The 20,589-nt window shown below is 30.8% G+C and overlaps 1 long non-coding RNA gene across 1 annotated transcript in view; it reads left to right on the forward strand.

The window, feature by feature from the left end:
• Positions 1-20,589, forward strand: part of LOC142320475 (uncharacterized) — a 110,851-nt gene that overhangs the window by 82,687 nt on the left and 7,575 nt on the right. Inside the window, exon 5 of the long non-coding RNA XR_012755400.1 lies at positions 108-213. This is a non-coding gene — a long non-coding RNA (uncharacterized LOC142320475). The remainder of the gene's footprint in view (positions 1-107; positions 214-20,589) is intronic.

Here is a 20,589-nt window from a genome sequence, read left to right on the forward strand (position 1 = left end):
TAATATTTTCATATATACCCTTAATATCATTTCATATATTTATATTTTAAGTAATTAATGTGATATAATCACATTACTTTAATTATGTAATTTTTATGCTACTCAAGGTTTCCCTTAATCCATTCAGGCAAATGCTGATGCAGTTCCTTTTTCTCTCTGTTGAATAGCATATCTAACCACTCTTGATGGAGAAAGTATAACGCATTGTTGTAAGTATGTAGTCATCAAAGTTAAATTTCTTTTATTTATTATATGTATGTTTAGATTTGAATTGTGATTTGGATTTATGCGATTCCGGTTAGTAAACACTGAGCAACGTGGTATCAATATTTTCCAATCGCCTCACAGATACAAATAAAAATTCCATCACCATTAACAATAACCCTAATATTCTATGTACCCACAGTTGAAAGGAATACACAAACAGCTTAAAGAATAAGTATTTAATTTATAGACATGGAAAAGGTATTCAACCGTTTAAGTAGAATAAACTAATGAAAAGTTTAAAAAATTGATTAGAAAGGTAAAATTAAGAATTATAGCAGATTAAAAATGGCTAGGAAAGTAATGGATTGATTTAACTTAAAAGAGAAGTAAGGCAAGGAGCAACCTATCACCAGTGCTGTTTAATATTTATATTGAAGATAATATAAAAAGTGCTCTAGAAGTGGATAAAGGAATCAATATAGAATGAAGGAAAAGAAAATGTATAAAGTTCACAGGTTATGTGATGTTTTTAGATGCAGCAGAAAATATTGACTAATGATTTCAAAATTAGAAGACTTTATGAAAGAATATAGTTTGAAAATGAACAAATGTGAAACAGAAATAATGAGAAGAGAAGAATATAAGGCAATGAATGTCTACCCAAAAGAGGATAACATAATACATATACAAATATTTTTTATTTACGTTTATTAACATTTATCCCTTACATAGTGACTAAAGGCATTAAAATTTGATATACTTGCAACACATTTTAATCTTAAAATATGAACAGATGAGAAGAGAAGTTTGTGATGAACAGACTAAGATGGCCATATAGTAAAGGCATCCAAGAAAAATTGGTAATGGAGGGATGTGTTGAGAATAATAACTGTAAAGGAAGACAAAGATTAGAATTTATAAAACTGATATTTTAAATTTGAGCCAAATATCAGGAAAGTTCAGCAATATTGTCGCCATTTTCTTTTGTCTCTTGAAATATTTTATTATGTGTAATCAGCCGAGTTAGAATTCATAAGTACCTAGGTGTTTTGTTTGATGAGAAGTTGCTGTATAGCAACCACATTAAGTAGGTAGCGGCAGATGCCGTCTCAGTGATGCACAAACTTAGGAGGATTGCTCAGAATGACTATGGGTTGTCTGGCCGTCAAATGTACATGGTGTACCGAGGTGTCTTTGAAAGCATGACCCTTTGCGCGGCGCCGGTTTGGGCATATAGGTTGGATATAAATAGAGCACTTGTTCAAAATTTAAGGAATGCCCAGCACAGAGCCTTAATTGTGTGCACTGGTATTTTTAAAACAATCTCCTATGAGGCTACCATCGTATTGGGGAAGGCTCTCCCGACCGATTTAGTGGTGAAAGTTCGGCCAGCCATGTGGAAGTTGTAAAGAGGCAGGGAGGCCGAGGTATTTGGGATGCGGTTTCGGGCCAGGCCTGTACCAGAGGGGAATGGTGATCTCAATGCACCGGTTCTAAATTTCAAACAGTTGCACATCTGCTGCCTGCGTAGGAGGCTTTACAGCCTCGCGATGGATACATGGCAGCAAAAATGGCACTCCTCGACTAAGGGAAGGTCCTTGTATAGATTTATACAGGATCTTGGGAGGATGGTATGTCTCTCCTTCGTTTTTAAGGGCAACAAGTGCCCAGGTGCTCTCCAACCATGCGACCTTGAAGCAATACTTGTTTCGGTTTCACCTGGCAGCTGATGAGCTGTGCGTCTGTGAGGAGGTCCAGTCGAACAGACACATGATGTTCAACTGCCCAGTTCTTGGGGGGGGGGGGGGGCAGAACTCAGGCCAGCCTGGAACTTAGAGGTCAAGGGAAAAATTGGCCAGTCATAAATGGCAAGTCAATGTGGCGTGAGCCTCACTGTCGGACCATATGGGTGTTCCTTGATGCCGTTACATTGTTCAATCTGCATCAGTAGTTTTTCGGGGAAAAATGACTCCTACTGTGCTGCTGTAGGAAGTTATGTGAGAGTGATGGCTGGCTACCAGCCTATAAAGCTCCAAGCACTTATGGTGGACAGGTACTGGCATATGCTGGCATTCAGCAACCTAGGCGTGGCAGTGTTTTGCTGTCTTGATAATATAAATTAATTTATTATGTGTCATATATATTTTATTAGTTGACAGGGTGTGCCTACTCATTATTTTTTTAATTTTAGTAATATATGACAAGTGAGCGGTGGGACAGAAAGCAAGTGGTGTGTGGCACCAGGCTTAGTTCGCTCACGCAATCAGATTAGCTCCAGGAGCTAGTTAGGACTGTTCGCTTAACTGTTTTGAGGCTGAGTAACCGTTTGTGCACAGACATTCGGTCTTATGTGTTAGGGTGACCAAATGGTGTGGTGGCAGGAGAAATGCCATGCAAACCAATAAATTCATGATTGCATATTTTAATGCAGGTCACATTTTAAAAATGTTTGAAAAGAGAATCATTAGATCTTCCATGTAAATTCATTAAATGAAATTTCTTCATTTGTCAACTCACTTGAAGCAATGAAACATCCAGTTATTGCTAATTGTTAAAGGACAACATTACAACAATGCATTTAATTCTCATCGCAAATACCCCACTTCAAACATTAACAAGAATCATAAACATGATGTTAGTAACATTGTTTATTTTGTAAGCTCAGTCATCAGTTACAAAAATGGTATAAATTTTTTATGTTCATAAATGAACATATTATATGAAATTAATAATAATATGTCTCATATGTTTTCACAAAGGTCATAGTAACAATCAATGATATTCAAATAACTTGTGATTTATCTCAACAAAGACACAATACTCTCGTTCATACTGATAAAACTGACTTTAAATTAAGTAGTGATAAGTTTAGTAATAATGACTATTGTTCATAATTAAATAAAAATGTAGATGATGTTTTTGGTCATTCTCATTTGTGTATTGTTAATTGACTCAGGCAGTCAATTAAACTTTTGCACGTATAAATTTGCTCGCAAATTGGGACTTCAACTCAATAACAATTTTCCTATTTCAGCCATAAATAATTCATTAGTCAAATCTGATTATAGTGTAGTATTTGTATTCAAATACATGTAAAATAAATGTAGTGTAGTACATTGCATTCAAAATAGAAAAAATGTTCATTCAAAGTGCACTGTGCTGTTTTGCCAGGCATAGCTAATAACCTTCCATTACATACATTTGAAACTTCTCAACTTAATCTACCTCAAAATGATTCCAATGGATCCCAAATTTAACATATCAAATATTGATATTTTAATCGGAGCCCAATTTTATTTAAATCTTATTTTGCCTCGTAAACTTATTAGATATTCAATATATTTTATTATTCAAGAGATTAAGCTAGGATATATTCTTAGTGGTTGTCTTCTTACTAAATTTAAACATAAGAATGCTGGTACATCCCTTTTTACAAGCAACAATAACTTAGATAATTCAACTATATTTGATTCTGATGTTTCAGTTAATGAAACTTCTACATGTAAAACACACTTCAACTTCATACCACTAGGAATAATCAAGGCAAATTTATTGTCTTATTACCATGTAAATCTGATACTCTGGCTAAGTGATTCTTTCATTAACTCTAAAAAAGGTTCTTATATCTGGAATGAAGATTATGCAACAATTCTAATCTTAAAGGCGAATACTCCCCATTATGCAAGAATTCTTAGGTCAAATGTCATTACTTAATTCTGACGATTAATTAACTAATGAATCGGATATATATTACTTACCTCACCAACCAATATTTAAGCCCAAAAGTCTAACTACTAAAATGAGAGTTGATGACTCAGCTAAAACCTCTAATAGTTTATCTCTTAATGGTACACTATTAGTTGGGCCTGTTGTCCAACAGGATTTATTCTCAATAATACTTGGATTATAATCCATAGCTGTCATTACATCTGACATAGCGAAATTGTAACGTTAAATACTAGTTAAACCTTAATGATGTTAATTTACAATGCATTTTGTGGCATGAATCTCCAGATCAATAGTTTGCATTTAGAACTGTAACATATGGAACCACTTCTGCTTCATAATTAGCCACTAGATGTCTAATCCAAATATCAAATGAAAACCAAAGTAAAATCATTTCACTTGACCCATTTCTGGATGACTTAGGACTATTATGAGTGGGAGGTAGATTAAAACTCTTTATTATATTAAGCTAAACATCCTATTATCCTACACACAAAAACTAAAGTGCAGCAATTAGGTAGTTACCACCTTTTGGAGTAGTACCTTCCCATCCATTCTGTCTGTGCAATTGACTATGGAGGTCCACTTACAATTCGTCATGACGAGCAGCGGTCCAAAGCCATAAGTAAATTTTACGTTGTACTTTCTAAATGCCTTGGTAATAAGGAAATTCATTTAGAATTAGCCTTTGATTTGACTACAGTCATTCACAGCAACACTCTGGAGATTTATTTCAGGAAGAGATATTCCTACACAAATCTTTTCTGATAATGGTTCCAACTTCCGTTCTGCCAAGAATATTTTGTATGACCTATTCATATCCTTATGTTTGGAAAATCTAAAATCAAACATTTCAACATCAAGTCTTTTCATCCAAACATATCATGGTCATTCATTCCACCCTCTTTGCCCCATTTTGGTGGCTTGTGGGAGTGCAATTAAAAGTGTGAAATACCATCTACGTCGTGTTGAACTTTGAAGAATTGTATACAATTTAACACAGGTTAAAGCCAGTTTTAATTCTTGTCCCATTTTTACTGTTTCTACAGATCATAGGGAACCAGAACCACTATCGCCTGGACATTTTCTTATTGGTTGTACACTTGTCTTCACCTGAACCAGATTACAAAGAAATTCAAATTAACCATCTAGGTCATTGGCATTTACTCCAGAAATTTGTCCAATCCATCTGGAAATGATGGTCTATCAATGGAAACGAAGGACACTTTTCATTATCTCCAGCAGAGAAATAAATGGCCTTTCCCCTCGTGTAATCTGTCTATTGGAGAATTAGTATTAATCTGTAAGGAAAACTGTTCACCAATGCAATGGAAATTCGGAATTATCACTAAAGTTTATCCTGGTTCTGACCAATTATTTATAAAAAAAATTGTAACAAATATTGTAATTTAAAGTAATAGCACAATTAATTTTAATCAAGTTCTTATACTTGTAAGGGTAAAGCTTCAAAGTATATTTCACAAAGAATAAAAATTCTGCCTTATACTGAAATGTATATTAGCAAGTACATTACTGGAAACCACTAAAAAAAGTTATTACTTTTAATAATGTAAAAATAATATTTATTTTGAGTCATTGACTGCTGGTCAGCTCCAAAGACCTGTGCTAAGTTGTTTGCTGCCACTGTCTGATAAATAATTGCATATTCAATTAAAATAAAATAAAATACTTCACATGTTACCGATTGATAATGTTAAAATAATTTTTTTAATTAATATTATAATTATTATTGTAATTTATTAATTGTATTTTTTATTATTCTTTAAATCGTGATTTATATTACGGTCATAAATGTTACTTATTATTAATATAATATTCTGTATATTTATATCTTACTCATATGCTCTTCCAACACTACTCTACAGGCTAATTACTATACATTTACATGTACATATACTACACAGAAACACATACGCAGACAACACATACAACAAATAAACAAACAAACATACACACATACATTGTATATATGTTAGATGCAATAAGTCACTAAATGTGCAATAAATCACATTATTTACACTTTCTATACAATGGCATCATGGTTATTTAGACCATTGGACACATCTCCTGCATCACGAACAACATATTTAAAGAAATCCTTATGTGAGCAAGAATATATATATATTATGTACATTATTACAAAGTTATACATTAAAAACTATTATTAAGTTATACATTACAAAGTTATTATATTAATACAATAAGTCATCATTATTTACACTTCTAGCCAATGACACCATGATTATTCGGACCATTGGGCACATCTCCTGCATCACGAACAATATATTTAAAGAAATCCTAGTCTCTATGGATTATAGATATGTAAGCAATATATATATATATATATATATATATATATATATATAATGTACATTATTAAAAAGTTATTATTATTCTGAACATTATGATTATTCTTATTGTATTATACATTATTCTTATACATTCTAATGATATCACCACTATAATATATTATATAAAAAAAAAAATTACATCTATACAATTGTATTAGAACAATGTACTTAGTTTATCTTGTATTACTGAATAATATTGATATTTATATTTATATTACTATAACATTTATGTAATTATATTATATTCTCATGTTATTATAAGAAAAAACTTCTTTTTTGACGGGCAGTATGGTTCAGATTCATTATCCCTGTCATTTTCTTATTGCTTATTTAATAATGAACCAGCTAAGCTTAAGTATTGTTAAGCAACTAATAACTTATAATTTCACTTTCCTTTAAAATGTGAAATAAACATTACTACTTTTGTATCTGTTCTAGCTGGATAGTATGTTTTAAGATATATTTAAAAATGTGTATTTAACTACGGTACAAAATTATTGTGATTTAATGTAATGAATAATTAATTCAATGTAAATTTAAAAGTATATATATATATATACATATAGGACAGGAAATTCTTTAAGATTAGTTAAGTGTTGCTTCAGAGATGAGATGAATGGTTTGTAGCATGTGTGAAAATGCCATGCCTGACTGGGATTCCGACCTGGGACCCCAGGTGAAAGGCTGAGATGCTACCACTCATGCCACAGAGGTATTTGAGAATATATCTGAAAGAAGAATAAACAAACTGAAACTTATACAACAAAACAAATTTGTTCTTTATTTGACAATTTTGTATGGTACATGTACTTGAACTAAGTTATACATTACTAAAAACTTTATTTATGATGAAATATTTTATTCCTTCTCTAAAAGCACCCTGCTGTGTTCAGGCATCATATTTATCCTCTTATCCATGGTCGGTTTGGAGACGATCTGCAACCAAATGAACCACATCCAATTGGTGAAAACGGATCATCAAAAATGTCATCTAAAATGCCACCTAAAATAAAAAGAAATTGTAACAAATATTGTAGTTAAAGTAATAGCACAACTAATTTTAATCAATTTCTTATACTTGTAAGGGTAAAGCTTCAAAGTATGTTTCACAAAGAATAAAAATTCTGCCTTATGCTGAAATGTATATCATCAGCCAGTAAATTACTGGAAACCACTAAAAAAAGTTATTGCTTTTAATAATGTAAAAATAATAATTTTTCTTAATGTTTAACAAGTTCATTTATAGTGAGTAAACAAGCTAAGAATGAATTTAATTACTAATGCCCATTACATGAACATCTACTTTTCTTAAAACGGTTTAGTTATGAATAGAAGCAAAACACAAATTCTAGTAGTGTGATGCTTCTTGTGAATAAAGCTCATCAAGGTTATACTGCAACACATAAATGTAAAACAAAATCTACTTCAACACACACAAAAGAAAGACTATTCTATTTCTTCTGTAGTGATAAGGTTAAAAATTATTATTGCCAGTTTTAAAATTCGTTTTTGAGGTCAAAACAGTCATCAGACTGATTAAATATCTCCTTTCTTTCGGTTTTAATTCAACATGAATATTGTAATATATTAAATAGTTATTTGTTTTATAAAATCCAATCCTTTTTGTCTTCCTTTACAATTTCTACTTTTGACATATCTCTTAGTTACCAATTGAATTAAACTTGGATGTAGTTTGATTAAAAATTTATTGGATAAAAATCAATTATTTAATTTTTTAACACAATTGTCGCTACATAGGAGGTAAAATTAATAATATACCTTTTCCATACTGAAACTTTGAAAAAATAAAAGGTAACATATTTCATACTTTTGAGGAGGAAAATGTATTAATCCTTAAAACCCTGGTGAGGACACAACTTTCCGTTCCTGATCCTGATCATGATAAATATGGAGAAAAATGACAAAAAAAATATTTAATTCTACTCGTAAAACCAGCAAAAACAAAAAATAAATGGCATTATATTTTGAAGAAAAAGGAATATTACAAATATTTCAAAAAATTTATATTTTAATGGTGGTTATTTTCAAAATTTCTTCATTATTTTGTTTTTGAAGAGCCAAAAAAATCATCTCCCCAAATTGATGCACCTATTCAGCATCTTCTTATCCCATCATACAAAAACTACTAGACAAATGTCATGACTGGAGGTTAAACTCTTGTTTGTATCATAGGGTGTATGATAGGACAACTTGTACAAGTTGTATTATTACCTTTCTTGTTCCTTCTGAAGTTTTATCTTTTTGGAGGGTTAAATCTAAAATGTCACTTCCTGGGAGACTTAATTACTATTTGGACAATACTCTTCCAATCAAATATGATGTTATCTTTTAATGAGACTACAGTTCCAAAATCTGAAAAAATAACATCGTACTATGCAGGATTAACATTCTTAGCTTTAATTCATTTTCCAGTGTGACCGAAAATTCTGTCTGCAGACAGAAACGAGTGGCTAACTACATGGAAAACTAGTAGCAATTGTTTCACATTTTTGGGAGCAAAATTCAGAAACTAGAGACAACATTCCAACCACGGTTATTTTCTTGTTGAAAAAATGAAATCATCACAGGTAAAGCGAATTTCTGTAATACACTATGGAATTTTAAGTTTTGTTAAGCAGTGATAGATTTATCCACAGACAAAGTGTGTCATAAATTCTTGTTAGAAGGCCATATGCACATGGAAGCAGAAAATGTTTATGCGCTGATAGAACGAAGTAAGAAGAAAATAATGAATTTTTTCAGATGCTGACGCCTAGGGATTGATAACAGGTGGTTCGCCAATGTTCAAAAAAGTATCTTTGCAAAATGGAATTACATGATTTCAAGAACTTTTAAATCCTGTGCAGTAATACATCTGTTTATTTACACAAAAGTTTTTAATAAGCTAGTTATGTCACTAGTTGATCCAAAACCGATACCACAATTAAAATAAAAAGACCTGTTAATTATACTTAAATATATACCATCAGAGTGTCATCTGTTTTATCAAAACATATGTAACTGTAGTGAAGTAAATGATTTCCCTGAAGAAGAAAGTGATGAAGACTACAGATAAAATTGTTTGATGTAGATTTTCTGCTATTTTATCATTTTTTATTATTAATTTTCAATGTTTTGTGAATTTTTATTGTACAATAGATATTACTACTGAAGAAATTATATTTTTTAGTTCTTTATAAATTTTTGTTGAGTGTCCGTAACAATATTTTATTTTGTATTACACTTTTTTGTATGAGCAAAATAATTTTATAATAATAATTAGTCTTTTAAAATTACTTTTTTCTTTTCATTGTAACAGTGTTACAATATTGTACAATCTTTATATTGCATAATTTTTTTGTTTATTGGTTGAAACAACTAGAAGGTTGTGTTACACTGATATTATCTTTTATAAACGGTATTGTTTAATAAAATATTTTTTCAAAATGTAATTTTCTTCAGATTTACTGCCTTTTTTTATAAATTTCTGGACATGATGACAGATTCATTAAAAAAAAAAAAAAAAAATGTTAAGTAAGTAGAGATATGACACACATGTCCATTATCTTTTTTAATATAAAGTAGAAATTAATAAATAAGCAATAGCATCTATTCAAGTAGACCTAAATAGAATATTTTAATAGCAAACATTATATTGAAAGATGGTGATGAAAAAAGGAAATTAGTACAAGCAAATTTCAAAACTTCAAACTGCTGCTCTGTTATAAAACTTAAAAAAAGGAGATGGTGTCGTTTACCTCCAGGCTACAGAGATTTATTTCACCTAATGCAAGGTTAAACTTCATTTTAAATAATATATAAGAAAAGAAGAACTGAAAAAAGAAAATAATTTGAGTAATGGATTAATAAATAAAGCGATTAAATTTTCTGTGTTATTAAAATTCGGATTGTTTTTATCTACAATAATTTTGAACTCGCCATGAACAAGAAAAAAGGTAGGATATTGCAAGAAGCAGTTTCACCAAGCAGTGAGGACACAATCTTTGTCTAACAACTCCATCCTGGGTCGAGAGAGCCGACAGAAGAATGTCTTTTTTCCACTTATGACAAGTACTCTATAGACAACACCCTATGGGTCTTTGTTTCCCTGCTCTACTCAGTACAAGTACAAGTCAGTGTTCTGCTCCCTCATCAGGGTCAGAACCTCCTCATTGGAAAGACCACGGTCAATGTCATAGATTATGGCACAGGGCCTACGACCTTGCTTGGGGTCTACCTTTTGACCTCAAGCTTCTGCACTGCAGGAGAGTCCTTGATCACCTGGACCATCTCCTTGTTGTCGGCTACCACAACTAAACCCTTGCTAGTCTCTTTTATATCCCTAATATGCAGGTCCTTCTGGCTGTCATGAAGGGCAGCCTAGACGTCCTGTTTCAAGTTAGAACTTGTCTTAGTCGATCCCTCTGCATTGTTAACGAACAAGACCTCCGGTTATTTGGCCAGGCTGGCCTCTCTTTGGCTGCAAATGACCTCAGCATAGCACCTGGACTTTGCTGGAGCAGGAGCTGGTCTCTGAACCACTTTGTCCTCCTTAGTCTTGGAGGCCAAAGTGTCATAGCCTTCCGCCACAGCAGAGAAGGCCTCTTGAATTTTTAGCAAATGAGGAAGAATTGTCTTCCTTGCACCTGAGCCAACGCTGTTGGGTAAAACCAAGAAATCAATGAGGTAGTCCAGGTCACCCTGACTGCCAGGTCTGCCCACCGCTTTCTTAAATTTCTCTACTGCAGGGTTTCACTTACATCGGGAAGGTGTCCCTGTATCCATTTCCGAAGCTTCATCCTCCAACAAGGTCGTAGGAACGGGCTCCAGCTTTCTCTTTCGCCTGGACTTCCTGACTTCTATGAATTTTGAGAAATGGTCGGAGATTCCCTAGCCTGTCCTGACATCAACAAGACGGTCACTGCCTTACTCCTACTTGAAAAGTTGGGCAAGCCCACTGGTGTGACTACTACTCACAGTGAGCTATGGACCTGTATTCCCCTGTCACTCTTTGTACCTCTTGGCTGCTACAGGATTGATTAAAAAACCACAGATTACAGCCCTCATTCTGAAAAAAACGCAAGCAGGACCAGGCAGGACCATGAAATTCTTAATTCTTAATACATACTTAGTAACATAAATTGTATCCTCAACTTCAACAGTTCCTAGATTTCTATAACCTGCAAAATGAATCTTATCTCCTCACATACCAGAATTTCTGGCATCAATATAACCAATAATTATGCTGTGGTTTACAGCTAAATATGTGTTCCAATCTATTGTGAACCTTTCATTTACAAAATTTTTGTCTGGTCATGTCCAGAAAACTAATATAACATGAAGAAAAAAATTCTTTAATTCTTTTAAACATCTTAAACCACTTTTCCACTCCTGGGAACTTCTATAACTCCTTCTCATAAAAGGGAGGAAGAATTACAAACGTTTGAGGAGTTAAACCATCATTTAATCTTCAAAATATTATCTTCTAAGAAAATTCTTAAATATGTTAAGTAATTACTCTTGCCCAAGTCTGGGTATTTAGAACAAGCGACCTAATTATTCACATCTCAATTCATCATAGATAGTACATATTTAAATAATAGGGTGTAGTTTGTCAAGAATCAAAATAAAATATGACAAAACTTGTTCTACTTGCTATTTGATTTGTTTTTAAATTACACATTCAAATTTTCAAATTTGCAAATTTTGACAAGATATTGATTGCTGAGTTTATCTGCAATGTCTTGTAGTATGAATTAATCCAGAAAAATTCATGTTATAAAACATAATGGAAATATTCTTCCTTTTCCCCCCTGAAAACATTCCACATGAACACTTCATTTGGAATGAAGTGACAAATACGAAGGCCTTACCAAAAATAAATAAAAATAACACACCGAAAAGACCGTTAATAGATTTTACAATTCACCAACATATGTTTTAAGGAAATTTTTAGTTAACATATTAAAGAATTCAATTAAATAACACTTATAACTTAAAAAATAGTTATAGCATCATAGATATTTTACATAATATTAACATAAACAATAACATAAAATGCATATCTTTAGATATTTGTAATACAGGCTTACATAAAACTTTAACGATCATTAAAAAACATTTGAACAATAATAATGATAAATAAACATTACACTAACGAATTAATATGATAAAAATATGCTGTGAATGCAGTTACTTTACTTTCAAAAGTCAATATTATAAACAACCAATTGGCTTGTCTATGGGTAAACCATTGTCTGCAATTATGGTAGAGATGTATTTGCAGTTTTTAGAAGATTATTATATCAATAAAATTTTGACTCAACATAATATACTATTGTATAAACATTATGTAGATGACACTATAATTATATATATATATATAATGAAAATGCTCAAAATGAATGAAATATAATATTAAATGAATTTAATAAAATTTATAAATACATAAAATTTACAATGGAATAGAAAATAATAATTGTTTAAGTTTTATGGATATAAAAATACATAATAAAATAATGATTAATCCTAAAGCAAGTTAAGTAAAAGCTTTGTTTGTTTATTAAGACTAAAAAAAAAAGTAAAAATATTTATTTTCTCAAGTCGAAGTTACATACGTGAACCAAATTTCAATCATTTTCATACGATAGTTCATGAGAAATGAAAATTGTCAACTAAATGCATGAATTTAGCGCAGGGTAGCGCGTGGGGGTGGGTCATATCAAATTCCGACACCGTAGTGCTGTATTGTCATCGAAGTTACATACGTGTACCAAATTTCAATCATTTTCATACGATAGATCAAAATATATAGCAGTTACAAGATTTGATTATTCCTAAAGCGAGTAAAATAAAAGCTTTTAAAAAGAATTGCTCTTTAATTTTTTATTTAAATTTCGGTTTTTCGATACCGGTGAAAATTTGAATTCGATTAGTCTTAACTAAAATTTATAAAACTTTAATTTTTTGTGGCCTTTTAGAAGTGGAGATTAATTAAAGGAAACTTGTAAAAGTATTTTTTTTTCTATTTAGAACGGATCACACTCTTTCTACAAAATTATTGTCTTTTATTTTCGTTTGGAAAAACTAAGTAATCCTGGAGAATTAACAATGATACCTTCAGAAGTTCTTTTCAAAAAGAGAAGTCGGTTGAATTGTAGACTAAAAATAAAAATTTACTAAACCAACCTAATTTATAATGCACAGATATAAGAATTTAAAGATGTTCGAATAATTATTCAGAGTATATGAAAATGAATAACCTATTGAACACAGGAAAATACCTTTTAATTTTACATTTTACTTAGCAAACATTTTTTAAGTTGCTAATAAATTTTTTTGTTTAGTTAATTTTCTTTTTTTCCTGATTAATTTTATTTCTTACGATTTCTGACCGTTTATAAATTGCTTTAGCATTGTATAGCCTGCAGGCTTATTAATTATTATTAAATCTAAAAATTTTCCTTAGTTAAATTTTTTAGTAGTGTAACTAGTACAAAACATTTGTAAATTAAACAACTCCCATGGCGGAGTGGTAGTGTGTCGGTCTTTCATCTGAAGGTCTGGATTCAAATCCCGGCCGGCGGGATTCCCACACACAATCTTCGAGCTTATATGGTGAATTATTATTTAGACTATATTTATAAGATATGTTTCTTTTGTTTCAACATTATAACCCCTTAATGTATTATTTCAGTTACTTCACGGTAGAATCAATATAACAGTACAAACAATAACTTACCGTTAGGTCGAATTATATATTCATCACCATTAATATACTGCGGACGACCAAATGTAGCGGTTGCAATTCCAGCGAATAACGCTACAAAGGCTACACATAAAACTATAGCTTGTTTCATTTTTTATATATATTAAGCAACCTGCTGCCGATTCAGATGCCAACTGTGTTAAAAAGAATAATGCTCGAACCCTTTTTATATTATATTTCGGGAAGGATTTGATTCCATTACAGCCCGTGTAGTCTATATCTTATTTGATAATATCCGTTTCGGAAAAGGATGTGGCTATATTTTTTTTTTATTCGGATGTTCATTATTATGTATGATAAAATATGCGATCATAAAGTGTTATAGTTAATGACGTATGTAAAAAGAAGCACAGATAAAACGCACCGGAGTTAAGGGACACGCCCTGAAATACGTAACATAAATTGTACCACCTTTTTAAAGATGGTACCTCAAGAAATAAAAAATTTATGGACGGATAATATTTTTATTATTGCCCGTAGAATTACTCCTTAGTTATAACGTGCAATTAATCTAAACAGCCTAATGATAAAATCGATTACCTGTAGTAATATAAGCAAAATACTTCCCGTAAAAATACGCGGGAAATCAATTAATAAATTAATAATGATTACTTTTCATACTGAAATAGTTAAAATGTGACATTTCTATTTCACTGAAAATACTTACTAGTTCTGAAAAAACTTCAGAACAAATTTTGATGAATGATCGAAATAGGAATTTAATTAGAGATATAGATCGATAGAGACTGAACCGTTTTCAGGTTTATTCTTAGTATGTTTTGTGTTGTTAACTATATAAGTAAGAAGGTAAGAACTATAAAATATGTTTTTAGAAAGAAAAAAGAAATCTGTTTTCCTTTCGAGTACTATAAAGTAGCAGAAAAAGATCTTACTATTTTGCCGTGTAAAAATGGCGTCATTTAACGGTAATTTGTTTTAAAACTTTTTTTTATACAGAAAAATGTAATGTTTCGATGCATTTTAAATACCAATCGTTAAGTCTATACACACAATTTAAAAAAAAAAAAATTCGAATATTAAATCCGTTTAAAACGTGTCATGTCCCTTCGGGTAAAAAAAATTTATTTTACTGAAAATTTCAGTAAGTTTCTTTCATTACCCTGGTACTGTGTAACCCTTGGCCTATTTAACAATAATTTCTGTTTAACTTTGAATAAAAAAATCAATTTTTTTACTTGATGCCAGAATGAGTTTCTTATTTCAAATTCCTTACCGTCGCTCAAATTAATTTATATTGAAATACAATTTAAAAAAATATTTTTATAAAAATTATCCTTTAAAAACGATTTGAAAATTTAACTTTTATTTTATACGTTTCGGTATTTTCTCTAGCTCCTTTTAATTACGAGTACAAAAGAGCTTTGTCGCAGTAACAACGTCAGAAGGGCGGATTTCCGGATTTAATTAAGAAAGAAAGAATGTGACACTGCTCGTATTGATTTTTGAAAAAAATATTGCTTTCAGCGTTTCTCATTCTTTTTTTTTGTGTTTCATGTTATGTTAATATGATGAGTTCTTTTAATACGGTGCGGTACTGTGTATTATTCAAATAAATGCGTTATATTTGTGTTTTTTCTTTGCTCCTGTTCACATAGTTTCTGAGTTGTGACTGCATCAATGCTTAACACAACTACTTGCCAAAAACCCAATTTGACACATTCACCCATAATTTGTGTGGTTTTGGAGCCGTGCTCACAAAAAAAAAAAATCATAGAGCCAAAATATACCCAAAATTATTAAATCTTCGAAACCATTTTTTTTTTTTTTTTTTTCACTGAAAAGGTCTTTTCCTTCATACCAGATCACATTTTGGATTATTGCGAAACTAAGGTTATATAGCGAAATTTGCTCTTACCTGGCGCTGTTCGCAAAAATAAAATTTTGGCTTTCTAATATGTTACTCTACAAGTTACAACATGAAAACTTTCAAAAAACATGAAAACGTAACCAAAACGACAGTTTTATTCCTCTAACTCCGGTTCCTGTGAACCGATTCACTTGAAAATCAATAGATGTTCATCACCATACAATGTTTCGTTGAAATCGGTAAAGATTTGCGCCCGGTAGAACGGACAAAAGCTTTTATGTGTACATACACATATGTATGTACAGAACAAACGTAATGATTCTGATCAAAAATTAGATATTTAATAAAATGCCAGAAATAATTTACTTTCTTAACGAAAAGTACCGAAAAATGTTTATTTCATATTCAACCCTCCCCTTAAAATGGCATAATATGTTTTATCTTTTAAAGAAAGTATTGTGATCGCGAAAAATTTCGGTTTTCAGATTTCAACGGATATATCCATTTTGATCATCCATGAATCCACTTTGACTAGTTTCGGCGTGATGTCTGTACGTAAATATGTATCTAGCATAACTCAAAAACTATTGGCCGTAGGATGTTGAAATTTTGGATTTAGGACTATTGTAACATCTAGTTGTTCAACTCCTCTTTTGATTGCAATCGACCGGACCAAAACTGTCAAAAAAAAGTCCAAAATCAAAAAAAAAAAAAATGGATTTTATATCATAACTTATTTTTCATTATTTATACAGTTACAGCTAAGTGATATTAATGAAATATTTGGTTCTTATAAGGGGAAGGCAAATCGGTTCGAAACCGACTTCATATACATTCTTTTTCTTTAACTTCTTTTTCTTAATTTAAATATATTGATTTATTAATAATTATTGACTGCTGATTATAAAAAAATTATAATTAATAATAATTCTATAATAACAACGAAAAAAAAATTAGAAGTTATTAGTGAAATAAAATGTTATGTATTTTCATTTTAATTCAAACATTTTGACACAGGTTAATAATTATTAATAAATCAATAAGTTAAAAAATACATGCGTATAAGAAGTTATATTCTAACCGATGTGTGCACGGTTACGGATCCGACATGTTTTCACTTACAACACATAACTATTTGAGCGACGTGAAACAAAATTAATATATAAACTAATATAAAATACTGATACTGACACCACAAAAAAATAGGATGCAATGTGGTGTACACCACAATGCAATTGTGTAACTGCCTACTTTATTAAAGAATTGGAGGAGGGTCGTATCTTACTTTGAAAAGAAATAAGTTTAAATAAAGTCAGCAAAAAAATGTGTATTTGTAATTGTTGGAGTTGCACAAGAAATAAAAATAGCCGTTGGTACCACCACAAAATTTTTTTTGTTGAGATTACTTGTCGGTCACTACCCGATGAAGTACACTGCGACAATGTTAACATTTGACCTACACAATACGACTTGACACCAACAACAATGACCATAACCTATACGCATTCCAAGGACACAACATTAATTTAATACACGTACAAGGAAATGTGAGGTGTCCACATCAGAGTTTTTAGTTATATCTTGATTTAGAGGTTAATTGAAGTTTTTCAATCTTATATTTTCTACATCGATGAGCCTTGAAACCACTTTAAAAACATTTTGTCCGGTTGGCATATTAATTTCCAGTAGCACATACTACCCGATGTTTAAAGCAACTAGAAACAAGTTCGTTAATCATGTTCTTGGCTTGCTTGACCTTTTAATATCCACACGAGTAAGGTTCTTGTTTTAAAACTAATCTCTATTTTTAATAAACACTTGATATTGTACAATTTTCTTTGTATACACGCAAATACTAATTACATAATTATTATTACATATTCCTTGTAATAATATAATGTAAGTTACGCGTACATGCTTAATTAAATAGGACGATGTGAATCGAACGAGCACTGTATTAGAACTTTACATCATGAAAATATAATTAAAATAATTATTACAATATTAACAGAGACTAAACCTAAAAATTTACAAATCCTGATCAGAAAATCTAAAAATCGATTCCAACATGTCGATACGTAAAAGATGTTTGAATAATTAAACAGATTATGGAATGATTAATACAACTATAATACGACAGTGTATACTTCATGTATGAAAACTAAATGACCAACTTCGGAAATGTTATTTTCTTTTGTATAACACGAAAATGCCTTTAATTTCATTTTTTTAAGCAAACTGATTTCAATTTCTGATTTCTTTCTTTTCTTTTTCCTGTTTTTTAGCCTCCGCGAATTACCGTTGAGATATTATTTCAGAGGATGAATGAAGATTATATGTATGAGTGTAAATGAAGTGGTAGTCTTTTACAGTCTCAGTTTGACCGTTCCTGAGATATGTAGTTAATTGAAACCCAACCACCAAAGAACACCGGTATCTACGATCTATTATTCAAATCCGTATAAAAATAAATGACTTACTAGGACTTGAACGCTGGAACTCTCGACTTCCAAATCAGCTGATTAAGGAAGACGCGTTCACCACTAGATCAACCCGGTGGGTAAGTTAATTATTTGCTTTTCTTAAACTCGCAATGTTTTTTTTTCTCTATGTTTGTCCTCAAATCTTGCATCCTTAATTTTACATACTTCCTGACTGCCTATTGATGAAATTTTGCACAGTTACTAATGTCGGGTGACAATACAAAATTCCACCATTAATTTTGCAAACATCCCTCTGTAAGGGGATAAATTAAGGATACGGGTGTAAAAAATTGCAAAATCAACAAAACGGCTATGCGGAATTTCAATATATGATGTTATGTTTTGAAATCGAAATTAATCTACTAATTAAACTCGTGCAATGTACGATAATAATTTGATTAAAATATGACTAAAAACTATAAAGCAAGTTTTTAAAAATTTTGAAAAAGTTTTGTAATATTATTTTAATTTGTTTTAACCCGATTAATTTTATTTCTTACAATTTCTAACCGTTTATAAACCGCTTAAACCAATAATAATTTAGCAATATATTTTGCATATTGCTTATCGATATATAAGATAAAATATTTATTTATAAACGTTTCTAATTAGTTACAGATGTAAAAAGAACACGTCCGTTTATTGGGTCACACCTTCAATTTTGTACAATAAATTATTTTTTAAAGACGAGAACCGCATGAAAAAAACGTTTCCACAAACGTAATTTTTATATGCTTTTATTTAACTCCATCTTCGTAACTGCCATTCTGTTGGTGGCGGGGTAATCGAAACTTTTCCATCTAAACTACACGTATATACATAAGCCTTTACTATTAATCGTGAAACAATGAAAATAAATTATAATAAAGAGTTACTGAAAAATATTATAATTCTAATTACGTTCATATTCTTATAATAAAAATAAGTATTAAATTCAATTCAACTCGTTAATTCTCAATTCGTTGATCAACTGTAAAGCAGCCAACGCTTTTTTAGACACCTAAATGTAAAACATAAAATAACAGTGGTTTAGACCCGAAGTTAATTTAACGATTAAGATTCTGGAAATAACTTTCTTAATGGAAAATACTAAGTCAACTACTCATAGCGCTATTTATTTATTAGTGAACGGAAAAGTTAGTAATGATAAAACGACTGCAAACTCAAGCAGGAGAATTTTTGACGTGAATTTTGACTTACTGAGAAACTGTACAAGCTTTCCACTGTGTTTATATTTTAATTAAAAATTTTTCATTATTTGAAAGATAACCGAAGAATACATTAAAATAAAATACGAGAGAAAATATACTTAATGATTTATAATTTTTAAATTGTACGATTGTGACGTCCTATTACAGGAAATATCAGTCACTGATAATTCATTTATTATTACGGGATACCGCTGGTTTACCGCAGGTTATCATCACATGTAACATTTTTTCTTTTAATCTTGGTTTAAATACTACATTCTGATTGGTAATGCATCGAAAGGCCCAAGGTTACTTCTCAGATCGAGTCCACAAGTCGATTAACTGTCGGATGAAAATCCAACAAGAACGACTAATCAGTTGAAATATTATGTCAAAATTTAATATTAACAGTTGGAAATATTATAGTTCCTGTACATTTTATATTGTACGTTGCGCTGCTATATTAATAATTCAGTGGGCGGCAAAATATTTTATACGCTCTGAAATTTGTGTTCTATTATACAAATCTCTTGCGGGAATCGGCCATCTGGAACCGCTCTCGTGCCTGTATCTCTAATACGATTGAGTATGCTAAATAAATTTTTCTCTTGTGTTCGGTTTAAATTTCATGAACTTTCTGATTTTTCCAAAGTTCATCTTAAGAAAAAGAAAAACACACACACACACACACACACACATTTATTAATCTTTGTGCGCACATCATACTGTGACTTTTAGCTGATCTGTTCTTTTATCCCATCGTTATTTCGCAAGCTGCCTTGCATTTTATTTTAAAAAAATATTATTTTTATGCATTTTTCAGATCTTATCATTTGGTGTTGAAATATAAAACGGTATTATTTCTATTTTTGTTAAAATTCTTGCTATTATTATTCTTTTATTGATGTGACAATCGATTATTAAATTTGTAAGAGAGGATATTAAAATAACGAACTAAATATACTTATTATAATGTTCGTTTGGATATTATGTCCTAAAATTATGTCTAGCACAA

Source organism: Lycorma delicatula, chromosome 2 (genome assembly GCF_047948215.1).
Source record: "Lycorma delicatula isolate Av1 chromosome 2, ASM4794821v1, whole genome shotgun sequence".
NCBI classification, from domain to species: domain Eukaryota; kingdom Metazoa; phylum Arthropoda; class Insecta; order Hemiptera; family Fulgoridae; genus Lycorma; species Lycorma delicatula.